This window comes from Miscanthus floridulus, chromosome 7 (genome assembly GCF_019320115.1).
Source record: "Miscanthus floridulus cultivar M001 chromosome 7, ASM1932011v1, whole genome shotgun sequence".
Classification (NCBI taxonomy): Eukaryota; Viridiplantae; Streptophyta; class Magnoliopsida; order Poales; family Poaceae; genus Miscanthus; species Miscanthus floridulus.
In genome coordinates, this window is record NC_089586.1 from 96,888,170 (window position 1) to 96,900,506 (window position 12,337).

The following is a 12,337-nucleotide window of genomic DNA, read 5'->3' on the forward strand; positions in this document are numbered from 1 at the left end:
GAGCTGAAGTGTTGAACTCCCAACTCAGAGAGCGACGCCAAATGAGCTTATCAGTCACCCTTGCCTCAAGTTTACTTCTGTCAGTCGATCCCAGAGGTTTAGGTACTGTACCAGCGCCTGGACTGAGACACCACAAATGATCTCTGAAATCCACCGTCCCGCTTGCAAGGCCTTGTGCAGCCGATTGCGTGTTCTGCTTGGAGTGCATGCACTTGACTCTTGGAGACCAGCTGCGAGAGGGACGAGGTCATCTCCAAATTTCAGGTTTTGAAAGTTAAAAGGAGTGCGTTGTCCGGTATTCGAATTTGATAGTGCTTTTTAAATTCAGCAAAAAGCTCAGGGAAGCAAATCGACACTACTAGAAGATTTGTGTTAAACTCATCCGCCGTACATGCGCTGGCTGCAGGCGCAACGGGGGCCGGACGAGCAGTCGAGCACAGACAGCTAAGCCTGTGTCCTTGATGCTTCATGCTCGTACCATGAAGTAATAAGTATCTCACTTAGCATTGGCTTGCATCTAGGCTCCTCGTCGTCCTTGACCGAAGCTGCTGGCAAATGGTCAAGGCAAAGAACTAACAGCACTGAATTGGGAGTAAGGATTGTCCGGACATAAGGCCCCAGCGCCGCACTTCGCTGTTCATAGGTCGCCGTAGTCGGTAGAGGCTCTGCCAAGCGGAACAGGCCCTCCACCTCTTTCCTCCGACGCTCCCAGCACGAACAGCCGGTTGATGCGTCCCCCGCGGCCTTGGGCCTTGGCTACTGTCGTCTCCTTCAATTGGTAGGCTCCCTTGCGCCATGGTCATTTGTCAATGAAATATATTGCTTCATGCATTACCGATAGTTGGTACAAAATATTCTGAAGATAGGTACTAGTCCCACGCGCGCTTACAATATATTATATCTCAAATAAATCAGTATCTAAGCAAAGCCCTTTATTATCTAGCACAAATGTAGTTAGCGTGGCCTAAACAAAGACACACATTCTTGCTCCAAACTGTAGCACCTAGAGGTCTCTTGAGGTATTATATGGGTAGCATTAACAAGGTTGATATGTTTGAGTGAATTCTTAGCTTCTGCACATAATAAAGGCTCAATATCTCCTTCTTGTTCAAGTAAATGTTGTCTTTTTCATAGCCTCTTTGTTCTTAGGAATTGTAACCTCATTTCTACTTCTTTCATAGTCGGTCACTCTCCTCCTTTGACCCTTAAGCATGCTTATGTAAGTAAGGCAATTTCACTAATCTCTTCCTGGTCTGCTTCTTCCACAACTTGAGTATCCATTATTTCAATAAGAGACCCTTGGTGAAGTCCTTAAATGAAGAAATGGGACAGGCTTTGCTTTGCACCTAAATCATCAATAAAAATTGGCTTCTTTCTTGTCAAAAGTTCCATAAGTATTACTCCAAAACTGTATACATCACTCTTCTCCATTAGTTGATCGGTATGATAATACTGTGGATCCAAGTAACCGAATGTTCCTTGAACAATTGTCACCACATGGGTCTCATCAAGTGAAAGAGGCCCTGAAGCACCAAAATCTAAAACCTTTGTGGTGAAGTTGTCATCCAATAGTATATTTGAAGACTTGACATCTCTGTGAAAAATTGGTATTGTAGCTACTGAGTGTAGATAAGCAAGAGCCCCTGCTGCTTCTGTTGCAATCCTAATGCGATCATCCCATGAAAGCAAGCATTTTAATGTAGTATCAGTGTGAAGAAGTTCATACAGAGTTCCATTTGAAATGAATTCATATACAAGCAAGGGCACCACATCTTCTAGGCAGCAATCAAATAGTTTCACCACATTACGATGACTGATTTGAGACAAAATGACAACCTCATTGATAAATTGGTCTATCTCTATTTGCTCCACTATTTTGGATTTTTTTATAGCCACCACACGTTGGTCTGATAGGATCCCTTTATAAACTATTCCATGTCCTCCACGACCAAGAACACGCGTAGCATCAAAGTTGTTAGTTGCCTCCTCTAGTTCCTCCAATGCGAATATCTTTGTTTTGCTTGTAGCGCTTTCATCTGAGATCAGTTGCTCCAATGGCAAACCTTGATTTTTCTTGAAGTATGCTCGTCGGATTCTCTTTTGGATGCCTTTCTTCCACTTATTGACAAGTAGAATTGCACCCAATGCAATAAATATGGAGCCAAGGCCACAACTAATTCCAACTGAATACCTATATGCATTTGCTGTGGTTATAAGACCATGTTAATGTTACAAAATGTAATTGCAAGGGGATTTTGTTTGCTATGACTTACCCAAAAGAAGGTTCCGTTGCTTAGTCGATATGACACACTGCCCCTTAATAGAATCAAATTCTTTACTGTGAGGGCATGGCATGCATTTATAGCTTCCAGGGATATTTTCACATGTACCATTGCAGTAGTTTGGCAGCGAGCATTCATCAATATCTGTAGACATCTAATTTGTTATTCAATATTTATATTGACCGTTACAAATATACTCTTCCCGTTCCAAATTATACGACTGTTGACAAAAGATGCTCGGCAGTCCTCCGAGGGGTATCCCACGAAGGTGGATTGATCGGTGGAGGTGCACGTGATAGGAACCGGATAGTGACACAAGGCGTAGAGACAGCGATTTAGATAGGTTCGGACCGTCTCATCGACGTAATACCCTATGTCTTATGTCTTGTGTCTTTGGGTTATTGTATTGAATATGTATGTATGCAGATGTCTTGGGCTAGGCCTAGGATTTGTATGGGGATGTCGACTAGGGGACCCCTGCCTCTCCTTATATACTCTGGAGGGGTAGAGTTACAAGAAAAATATCCTATTTGGTACTATATAATATCTTGCGGTGCACGTCGACCAGTACCGTGCACGCTTTGATCTTGTGGGCTGGGTCACCTCTGATGGTACGGCCCATGTCTTATCTTGTGGGTACCGGAGGTCATATCCCCCATAGCTAGTCCCCGAGCACCTTGTATTCGTTGTGCAACGCCGTCTTGAGCTTGTCTAAGCAGGTGCGAACAGAGCCGAGCAGCCAAACTCATGATCCGACCACCGTGATGAGTTGCCAAGCAGTTGTGAACCATCACCGACCAGCTATGAACCGTCGCCGAGCAGCATATCCCAAGTACGGCTTGCCATAAGGATGTAAGGAGCTCAGGTTCAAAATCTGAAAAATTCTTCCACTTAGGAGAAGTGTAGCCACTTAGACTCCGTCAATACGGAGGGTAAATCAAGAAATAAGCACTACATTCATCTCCATGTGAAGTGTAGCCACTTAGTCCCCGAGCCTGCTGGAAGATGAAGAATGAATCTTGTAGTAGGGTCAAAGAAAAGAAGTCTGAAAGCTTGCCGACGTCATCTGACATGCGCATATCAAGACCCCAGGCGTGCTGCCCATGATCAGCGCCCTGATCCAAACAGCATAGAGCAGCTTGATAGCACACCGATGAGACGTGGCAAGATCTGACCACCAAGGGAGTCCTCGGCGTAGCTGGCGATGTCCGAGCACCGAGGAGTCCCCGGCGTAGCTGGCAACGTCCGAGCACCGAGGAGTCCCCAGCATAACTGGCGATGTCCGAGCACCGAGGAGTCCCCGGCATAGCTAGCGATGTCCGAGCACCGAGGAGTCCTCGGCGTAGATGGCGAGGTCCGAGCACCGAGGATGCCCCGACGTAGCTGGCGATGTCCGAGCACCGAGGAGTCCCCGGCATAGCTGGCGATGTCCGAGCACCGAGGAGTCCCCGGTGTAGCTGGCGATGTCCGAGCACCGAGGAGTCCCCGCACGTAGCTGGCGATGTCCGAGCTCCGAGAAGTCCCTGGCGGAGCTGGCGATGTCAGAGCACCAAGGAGTCCCCGGCGTAGTTGATGATGTCCGAGCACCGAGGAGTCCCAGGCGTAGCTGGCGATATCTGAGCATTGAGGAGCCCCCGGCATAGCTGGCGATGTCCGAGCACCGAGGAGCCCCGGCGTAGCTGGCGATGTCCAAGCACCGAGGAGTCCCCACGCATAGCTGGCGATGTCCGAGCTCCGAGGAGTCCCTGGTGTAGCTGGCGATGAAGCACGAGCGACGAACAGTCCGGTCAACTGGTCGGCGGCAAAGTGAGCATCGAGTAGAAGCGATCGGCGAACAGTCCGATCAACTGGTCGGCGACGAAGTCCATGAACCTAGCGGTCCGACAGTTGATCGGTGGAGAAGTTCGAGCATCAGGTGGTCCGATCACCAAGACGATGATCCTGCAATACAAATATGTAGAACGGGTAGTACATGATGTAAAAATATATGAACTCCGAAGAAGAAATACCGTATGTAGCTCGGCGATCAGTTGGTGTGAAGATGTATTTATATTTAATACAAACCGCCCGAACAGTTAGTGTGTAGCTGAGTCTCCAGCCCTAGCTAGCCTGTTAACCATAACGCGGAGTGCGGAGTCCGTGTGCGTGTAGGAAGAACAAAGTGTTGCTAAGGAGCCGCTGTCAACCACCCATAATGCAGATGATAGACGCTCGTGCACGTGTAGGGAGGAGCCAGAGACAGGGCTGTCTCCGGGGACATCCGAACATCAATATGATTGTTCGGGGGTTCGGAAAATCGTTTGGAGAGCAAATATGGAGAAAACAGCTCGGAGAAACATTATGGCGATATACGAAGATTGGAGAATATTTAGAAGAATATTAAAGCGTGACTTAGCTTTAGACAGAATGTCTGGTCGGCGGCGTATGGCGTTATCTGGTCCGCGTCGCGGGCAGCTCGCTTACCGGTTGGAACGAAGTTGATCTCGTGTTGGAGTAGTACGGACGTAGTTGGAGCTTGGTGGTGCCAATCCGTGTACGAAGACGTGCACCGTGGTTGTCGAAGGATGTCGACGCGATCCGCCGAGTTGCCGTGAAGGATTTTGATCTTGAGTTACGCCATCTGGTTCGCCAGGGATCAGCGCGCACAAGCCCCACGGTGGGCGCCAACTGTCGACAAAAGATGCTCGGCAGTTCTCTGATGGGTATCCCACGAAGTTAGATTTGTAGGTGGAGGTGCACGTAATCAGGAACCGGATGGTGACACAAGGCGCAGAGACAGCGATTTAGAGAGGTTCGGGCCGTCTGATCGACGTAATACCCTACGTCATGTGTCTTTGGATTGTATTGGCTATCCACAAAGATGTTTTAGTTTTTCTACATACATTGATTTTACTATGTATCTAGACATATTAGTGTATAAGTATGTATCTAGAAAAACCAAAATGTCTTGTAATTTGGAATTGTGAGAGTATCATGTATTCTTGTATTATACTATGCTGAAAACAAATCCAATGTTTATATAATTTGATCCGATTGAACTTCGAATTACAGCTCTGTTAGAGCATGTGATCCGACTAATATGCATTCCATTTTGGGTATGAGTGATGTAATGCTCTGTAGACGTACTGAACTACTGATCGATGAGAGGGATGTACCTTTGCAGCCGCCCTGTACGTATGTACGGATTTCCTTGGAAGCCGGAAGAACAATTGCAACGATACCCCAAAAATATGGCCCCATGGGTTGCGTGTAGACAAGAACTGTTTGTGCTACGGCATGCATAGTTGCTATTATTCTGCTTAGCTTGCTGACAAGTTGAATTGGTTATTGCCCATCTTATAACAATGTCATATTCCATAGAAAAATCAAATTGATCTTCGACAGGGCCCTCGAAGTCAGTATCTCCTTGCTCGTTGGTATTAACTGTTACCATTTCTTTCATGGAGCTTGCATTGTTGTTTAGTGTGTTGCTGACAATCAGAGTCCCATCTTCTACGACACATTAATCACGTGATATTGTGCACTTCCTGAGCTGAAAAGTGTAGTGTTACCTGCTGTACAATTAAGCTTGAACCTTTTGTTCCATAACAATCTTCTTCGAGGCCGAAAGGGAAGGGAATGGTCATGTTTCCACATGACCTCCGGCAATGCTCTTTAGGCTTCGGGTTGTAATCTGCACCATAATAAATTGACAAGGAGTAAGAACAAGATGATTGAAATGATATGTTTGTGATATTTTCATTTTTTAGAGAAAAGCAAGCAAGTAGAACCTTGTTTCAGCATGCATCCATCTGAAAGGTAAGCATTGGACGTGTAAAAATCATTGGAGCAGCCGCAGGTGTAACCTCCATGTGATGCATTTCTACAAATGCTGTCGGTGCCACCACAAGCATAGCTTGCCTTGTTCATCTGCTCAATTTTGCAGCTTGGTTGGTCCATGATGGGAACCCAAAGTGCAGCGTCATCAATCTTGCTTGCATTTGTCCAACTTGAGAAAAGATCAGTCGCATTTTCCATGTAATGATCTCCAATCGACATGAAAGCCATGATGCCAGGGTGCAGAGGATGTGACTGTGCTGCCATATTATCAGCCCGAACAGTTGTTCCTTGAAAGCCTGAGATGTCGTTTTGTAGACGGATGGAACAGCAACCAAAACCATTGCAAGGCCCTTGATTCGGCAATACCTTGCCGTGGCAGCTGCTCATGCAGGAGTCGATTGTAGGTGTTCGTACCATATTCTTCCATGCTAGTACCGTTGAAGAACATAGCAGGGACGTAAACTAAGTTACTATCTCCTATGCTTATGTACGTAACCTGAGTTGTGCTGTTGCCCAGAAACAACTTTGGAGGTTGAGTGGTGTGGTTGCAGGTAAGCTCGAAGCCTTGTCGGAAGCAGCCGGGCCCAATGCCGAAGGGGTAGGTGATGTCGACGTTCCCACAGCTGGAGGGGCAGTGATGAGCTAAGGAGGCAGCGGACGGGATATACAGTATCCCTCCGTCGTCACCCGACGCTGTAGATGCAGCCGGCACACCCTGAGACGGCATGGCCGCCAAGCACGCCAGGGCGAACGCCATGGCGCAAACCATTACTCTACTCGAGCTCATGATTAAGTCAATCAGCTTGTCTGTGCGTTGTGTGAAGCGTCGGGGTTCTGGGTTTACGGGACTCAGACTACGCATATTTAAAGGCCACCGATACAGTTTCGTGCACGCGTAGATACTCCTGTCCCAGCAGATGTTATGGTCATCGCCTGCCAGGTACTTCACGCGCGGTGGCTTTGGCTAGCGTCTATATGACTGTGTGTGGTCTGGCAGTTATGAGGCATATCACAGTGCGTGATTGAGAGTTTACCAGGGTTCAGGCCCGAAATGATCGAATTTCTGTGAAATTTATCTATTTTGGTGAGGTCCGAAACAATACTATACCGGTCAAAGATTTTGATTAAATTCGAATTTTAGTTTACTCTAGAGTTGAAAAACAAATCTACGAGTTCTTCATTTCTATTAAATGCATACCTATCAAGCTATAATTCAGTCGTCGCTGGGACCAAAAACGACTCGCCGCCAAGTGCGTTGCTCACTAGCTAGCTCCCAAAGCTCATTGCTAATGGGCCATGGCAAAACCAAATAAACGAGTTAACGGCTCGCCAAGTGCGTTCATTTGGCAACACTGTCATGCTGGATGATTAAGGATTACACGTCTGGTCTGCATCTCATGCTATGTATCTTTTTTCTTTTTTGAAAAAAAAGAGAGAACTGAAATCAATTCCTCACGCTATCTATCTTCTTTGAGAAGCTAACCTGCAAAGTTAATACGTGTATGCGAGTCTCTTTAGATCTTGCATGCATGGTTATTTTTAGCCAAACAAGAAAAGAAGTGAGATCTCCTTATCTTGTTCACCAGTCTTGCATGTGAAAGTGGGAATCAGCAACTTAAGAAATACGAAACCTTAATACTAGGTCAAGCGTTGTTTTGGTGGTATATAGGCAGAATAGTCATTGTAGTCTTTGAACTACAAGGTACTAAAAAGTGTATAGCGCGAGTTGGTAGTGAATTGGTGTCGAGATAGGAGGCACTATTGCAGATGCTAAGTTCTAATAGGGCATATGGTAATCACATTAAATTCAAGCATATATATGATGAATATTGGGAATAATATGCATTCAATTATATAATTATTCTCAAAGAACTTATCTCTAACATACTTAAATTAAGAAAAAAAAACATGGCAAAAATTGCTAGCGGACACCGAAAGTGAGGTTGCTTTGCCAGCGGACACCGAAAAAGATTGATTTGCTGGTGAACACTCTAGTTTGTGTCAAATTTGCTGAAGGACACCAAACGCATTAAAATATTTATTTCTGGCTTAGGAGGTGAGAGAACAGCTGTGAAATGATGTTTTTGCCCTCTGTCTCTTTCTTCTTCCTCTCTTCTCGCCGTGACTGGCCGTCCCCATTGGCTGTCTCTTTCGCCATGGTTAGCTGTCGCCGCTGCCACTCGCACTATCGTGGCCCGTTGCCGGTGCGCCTTGTGGCCCCCACGTGCTGCCACGGCCTGGTACCGCCCACGCCCTGCCTCCTCACGCGCCGCCACAGCCTCCTCATGCCCCGGAGCTGCCACCACCTGCGGCCCCATGCGGCGCCGAAGATTGCTCATGCCTAGGCCGCCGCCCGCGCATGCCCGGTCTCGCCCGCATGCCCTTTCCCCAGCCGCCGACCCATGCCCCATGCAACCGGCTGCTGGCTTCCCCTGCGCACCCGGCCCACGCGTCGCGTCAGCTTCCAACCACACCGCCGGTGAGGAGGCTATGGCGGCACGTGAGGCAGCAGGGGCAACACGGTCTTTTACATTGGATTTTAACACCGTTTGAAAGCTCTAGTTTGGTTTTGGTGAATTGATGAAACCCTATATGCTAACCTATTTGCTCTAAGTGATCATGAGATAGGTAGCACTATTCCAAGTGGTGGAGCAAATGAAGATCTTGTTGATGGTAGTGATGGCCATGGTGATCAAGTGCTCGACTTGAAAAGGAAGAAAGAGAAAAATAAAATGGGCTCAAGGCAAAGGTGAATTTGATAGGGCCCTTTTGTTTTGGTGATCAAGACACCTAGTGGGTGTGATCACATTTAGGATAGATAGCCATACTGTTATAATACCTCTGGTGTTACGAGCTCACTTAGCACCGAGAATTAGACCTAAGAGGATTTACCGAAACGATTTTCTCGGATTTTAAAATTTAACTTACATTTAAAAGTGTCATTTTGGTGAATTATATTGAACAACGGGTAAATTAGTTCCTAGATGTTTGGTTTCTACGAGTTAGTATGATGTATGGACTAGTGTATGAGATGCGTAGTTATTGAAATTAATTCGGTTTAGGCATGTTAAAACTTATGGCAACACACGCATGCCGCGCACGTACACAACACACTTGAGGACGCCTGTGTGCACGCCTAGCCTCGTCGCTGCCTGGCTGCGCGCTGGCCTCGTTGCCAGTCTCGCCTCTGTGGCCGCGTTGCCGACTCTGCTTCTCGGCGGGCTGTGCCGCTGCAGCTACCACGTCCTAATCTCATCTGGTTAGCCGCGTCGGGACGTGGGCTGCACGTAGGGTCTTGTCTCCGTTGGTGATCGTGGCGTATTCCGCGCTTCTTGATCCATCTACCCCATCGTACATCCATGCCGCTTCACAGTCGTCGCTTAGTGGCCGTTGGTCCTAGCTTCTGGGGTGACAAGGCACCTCACTGCCGTCCTGATCGCTAGGCGATGTGGTGCATCCCCGCTCGGAGTCAGTCATCCAATTTATTTGCGTTGCGCCGTGTTGTCGAGTCGTCGTTTGCTCCTTCTTTTCTCTGCTTGCCTGCCTCTGCTTGTCCTTTCTCTGCTGGATACTGTTCCTTTACTAGACGAGCGCAGTAGGCCATGTGTGCTTGCTTCCTCACGGCCTTGCTCTGGAACGCCCTATAGGAGGATTGCCGAGTCACTCCTCGTTTTCCCTCTCACGCTTGCTCTGCACTGCCTCCGTCCGCCCTCTCTTTTTCTGCTTGCCTCTGTCTCTGATTGTCCTTGCCTACCGCTGTTGTCTGCCTTTGTGCCGAGCCGAGCAACCGACGTCTCTGCCCAACACGTGTGCCACTATCGCTCAGTCATGTCGCACCAAGACAAGGTCAGGCCGAGTCAGACCTGCCTCTCCATCCCTCCCTTGTTCCTCTGCCGCCAAGGTCGATGTAGTCGCTCCATTAAATTTGTCTGGGATCGCTGACCGTCTCCCGAATCGTCACGTACGGAGCTTCACCACCAGGTCACTTAGTCACTCGAGCCTAGGAGCGCCGTCGCCGGCCACCATGCACGAGCGCACGTGAACCCCACGGCTCCACGCTAGAGCTATAGCCGTAGCGTTGCCCGTCCGTGTCCCCGCTGCCATCCGCCCTGGTACGATTTCACCACCGCGCGCAGCTCCGCCTCGCCTTGAGCCTCCTCAGCACCAAAGTCACCATGGCCACGCCCGCTGTTTCCCTGCCCCCTCGCGTGCGCGCGTGAGCTCCTCGGCCCACACGGGTCCGGTAGCCCCGCAGCGTTGTCCTACGTGAGCCCGAGCTCGGCCACCGCGCGCGAGCGCGCCCGCGTCCCCCGGCCCTGCTGCGCTCTACACCGCAGCTGCTTCTTTCGCCTGCCACCATGCGCGTGAGCGCGCCTGGGCCCACGTCGCCCTACGCCGCTCCACCTCCATGCGGTACCTCACGGCGCCACCGATGTCTCCGCGCCACCCTCCGCTACGCCATGGCCGCCCACGCGTGCGGTCGGAGTTGCCGAGTTGCACCGTCGCGGTGTGCGCGCGTGGCCATCGTGCGGTGCCCCACCTCGTTCCGCGCCGTGGCCAGGCCTGGGTCCAGCCGTGGTCCATGCACCTCCCCACGCCACCCCGTGACTACACCACCGCTGGCGAGCTGCCCCTTGGCCGGCGGATGGCTTCCCCACCGCGTACTCTGCTCTGGAGAAGAAGGTGAGGACGTAGAAATTTAATACGAGATTGTCCGAGGCGCTAGGTGTAAAATACGTGACTCATTTAAATAGTGCTCTGGATCTCGGGTTGAATAGGGAAAAGCACGGGGTCATTTCTACAAAAATGTGCGCCGTGCTGGGCCATGCAGCGTGAGCCGGCCTGTGGGCCATTCGCCCTGCGCCTCCGCGGTCATGGCCTGCTCCGCGCCCCGCCTGGCCGTTCGCGCCGCGCTGGGCCACGCGCACCCATCCCCGCGTTGGGCCGTGCTCACCGCGCCTGGGCCGTTCGCGTCCATGCGCTGGGCCGCCCTTGTGCTGCCCCGCCTAGGCCGGACTGGTGCTGCCTGCGCTGGGCCGCATGTGCGTGCTGTGCTCTGGGCTGCCGCACCGTTATCACGGGCCGCTGGGCCGTATTGGTGGCCACTGCCCCTTTAGTTTTCTAAAGCAATTTATAATTTAGCTTATAAGGTAAATTTGTGAATTCAAAAGAAAATTGTGTAGGTGTCCAAAAATTATGAAAAAAAATTCGTTGCGTTTCTAAAATCATGCTCTATCTATTAGCGTAATTGGTTCATCTAGTTGATGTTGTTTTAGGGTTGCTCGAATTATTTTAACATGCTTAATATTGTTGAAAGGTGAACTTATAGGAATTTCCGTGATAAATTGGTGATAGTGTTGACTCTAAAAAATTTACAGTAAATTACTAATATTATTAGCTGCTCACTATAATTTTTGTAGCTCCAGAATAATTAGTTGCTTAATAGATAATGATGCTTTATTTCGAATAAAGATTAAATCGATAGAATGGGATAAAGAAACAACTTGAGTTGTATAACTAAAACATTTGTTGGGAAATAACGCCTTATTCGACAACATGGATATGTAGTCTAAGTACGGTCATCGTTAGCACTAGCTTGTTAACTTGAGAGGTGTAAATCGTATTTTATGAGTCATGGTTGCAGTTGATTAATTACGTCTTTGCATTGCATCGCATTGCATATCATAATAGGGACGTTGATAGATCGCGGAGTCATCGGGAATTGCTGGAAAAATGGTACTATTGGAGACCGTGTTGCCATTTTGGAAAGCTAACTTCTGATTAAATCTTACCCAAGCAAGCTCCGGTGCATAACCCCTACTTTTCTGTACTTTAAAATTATATTTATGCATTAAGTTTTAAGGAGTTGATTGAAACCCACTTGCATATATAAATATCTTTATCCTATGAGTCTTACTTATATGACAGGATCGTGTAGATTGCTATGCTATAGGACTCCGATAGAAGTCGAGTGATTGCCTGTCACTCGCGAGAGATAGGAAATATATTACTATATTATTATCACTCATGATAAATGGTGGAAATGATAAATGTTGACTGAGCAGGGATATGGTTTGGGTATTGGTGGGTGTAAGAGGTTGTGTCCTGCGGCCAACGGGGCATAGCTTGGTTACACTGTTTTTTCTGTCTGTGTCAGTTAAGGACCGGCCGTTGCATTGGACTCTAGGCAGGTCACACACTTATTATCCGGGCCACATACTTGGGTATGGGCGTAA

General features: G+C 48.5%; 1 pseudogene; it reads right to left on the reverse strand.

Moving 5' to 3' along the window:
* Positions 1-954: 954 nt before the first annotated feature.
* The window catches only part of LOC136465912 (wall-associated receptor kinase 5-like), a 41,879-nt pseudogene continuing 30,496 nt past the window's right edge, over positions 955-12,337 (reverse strand).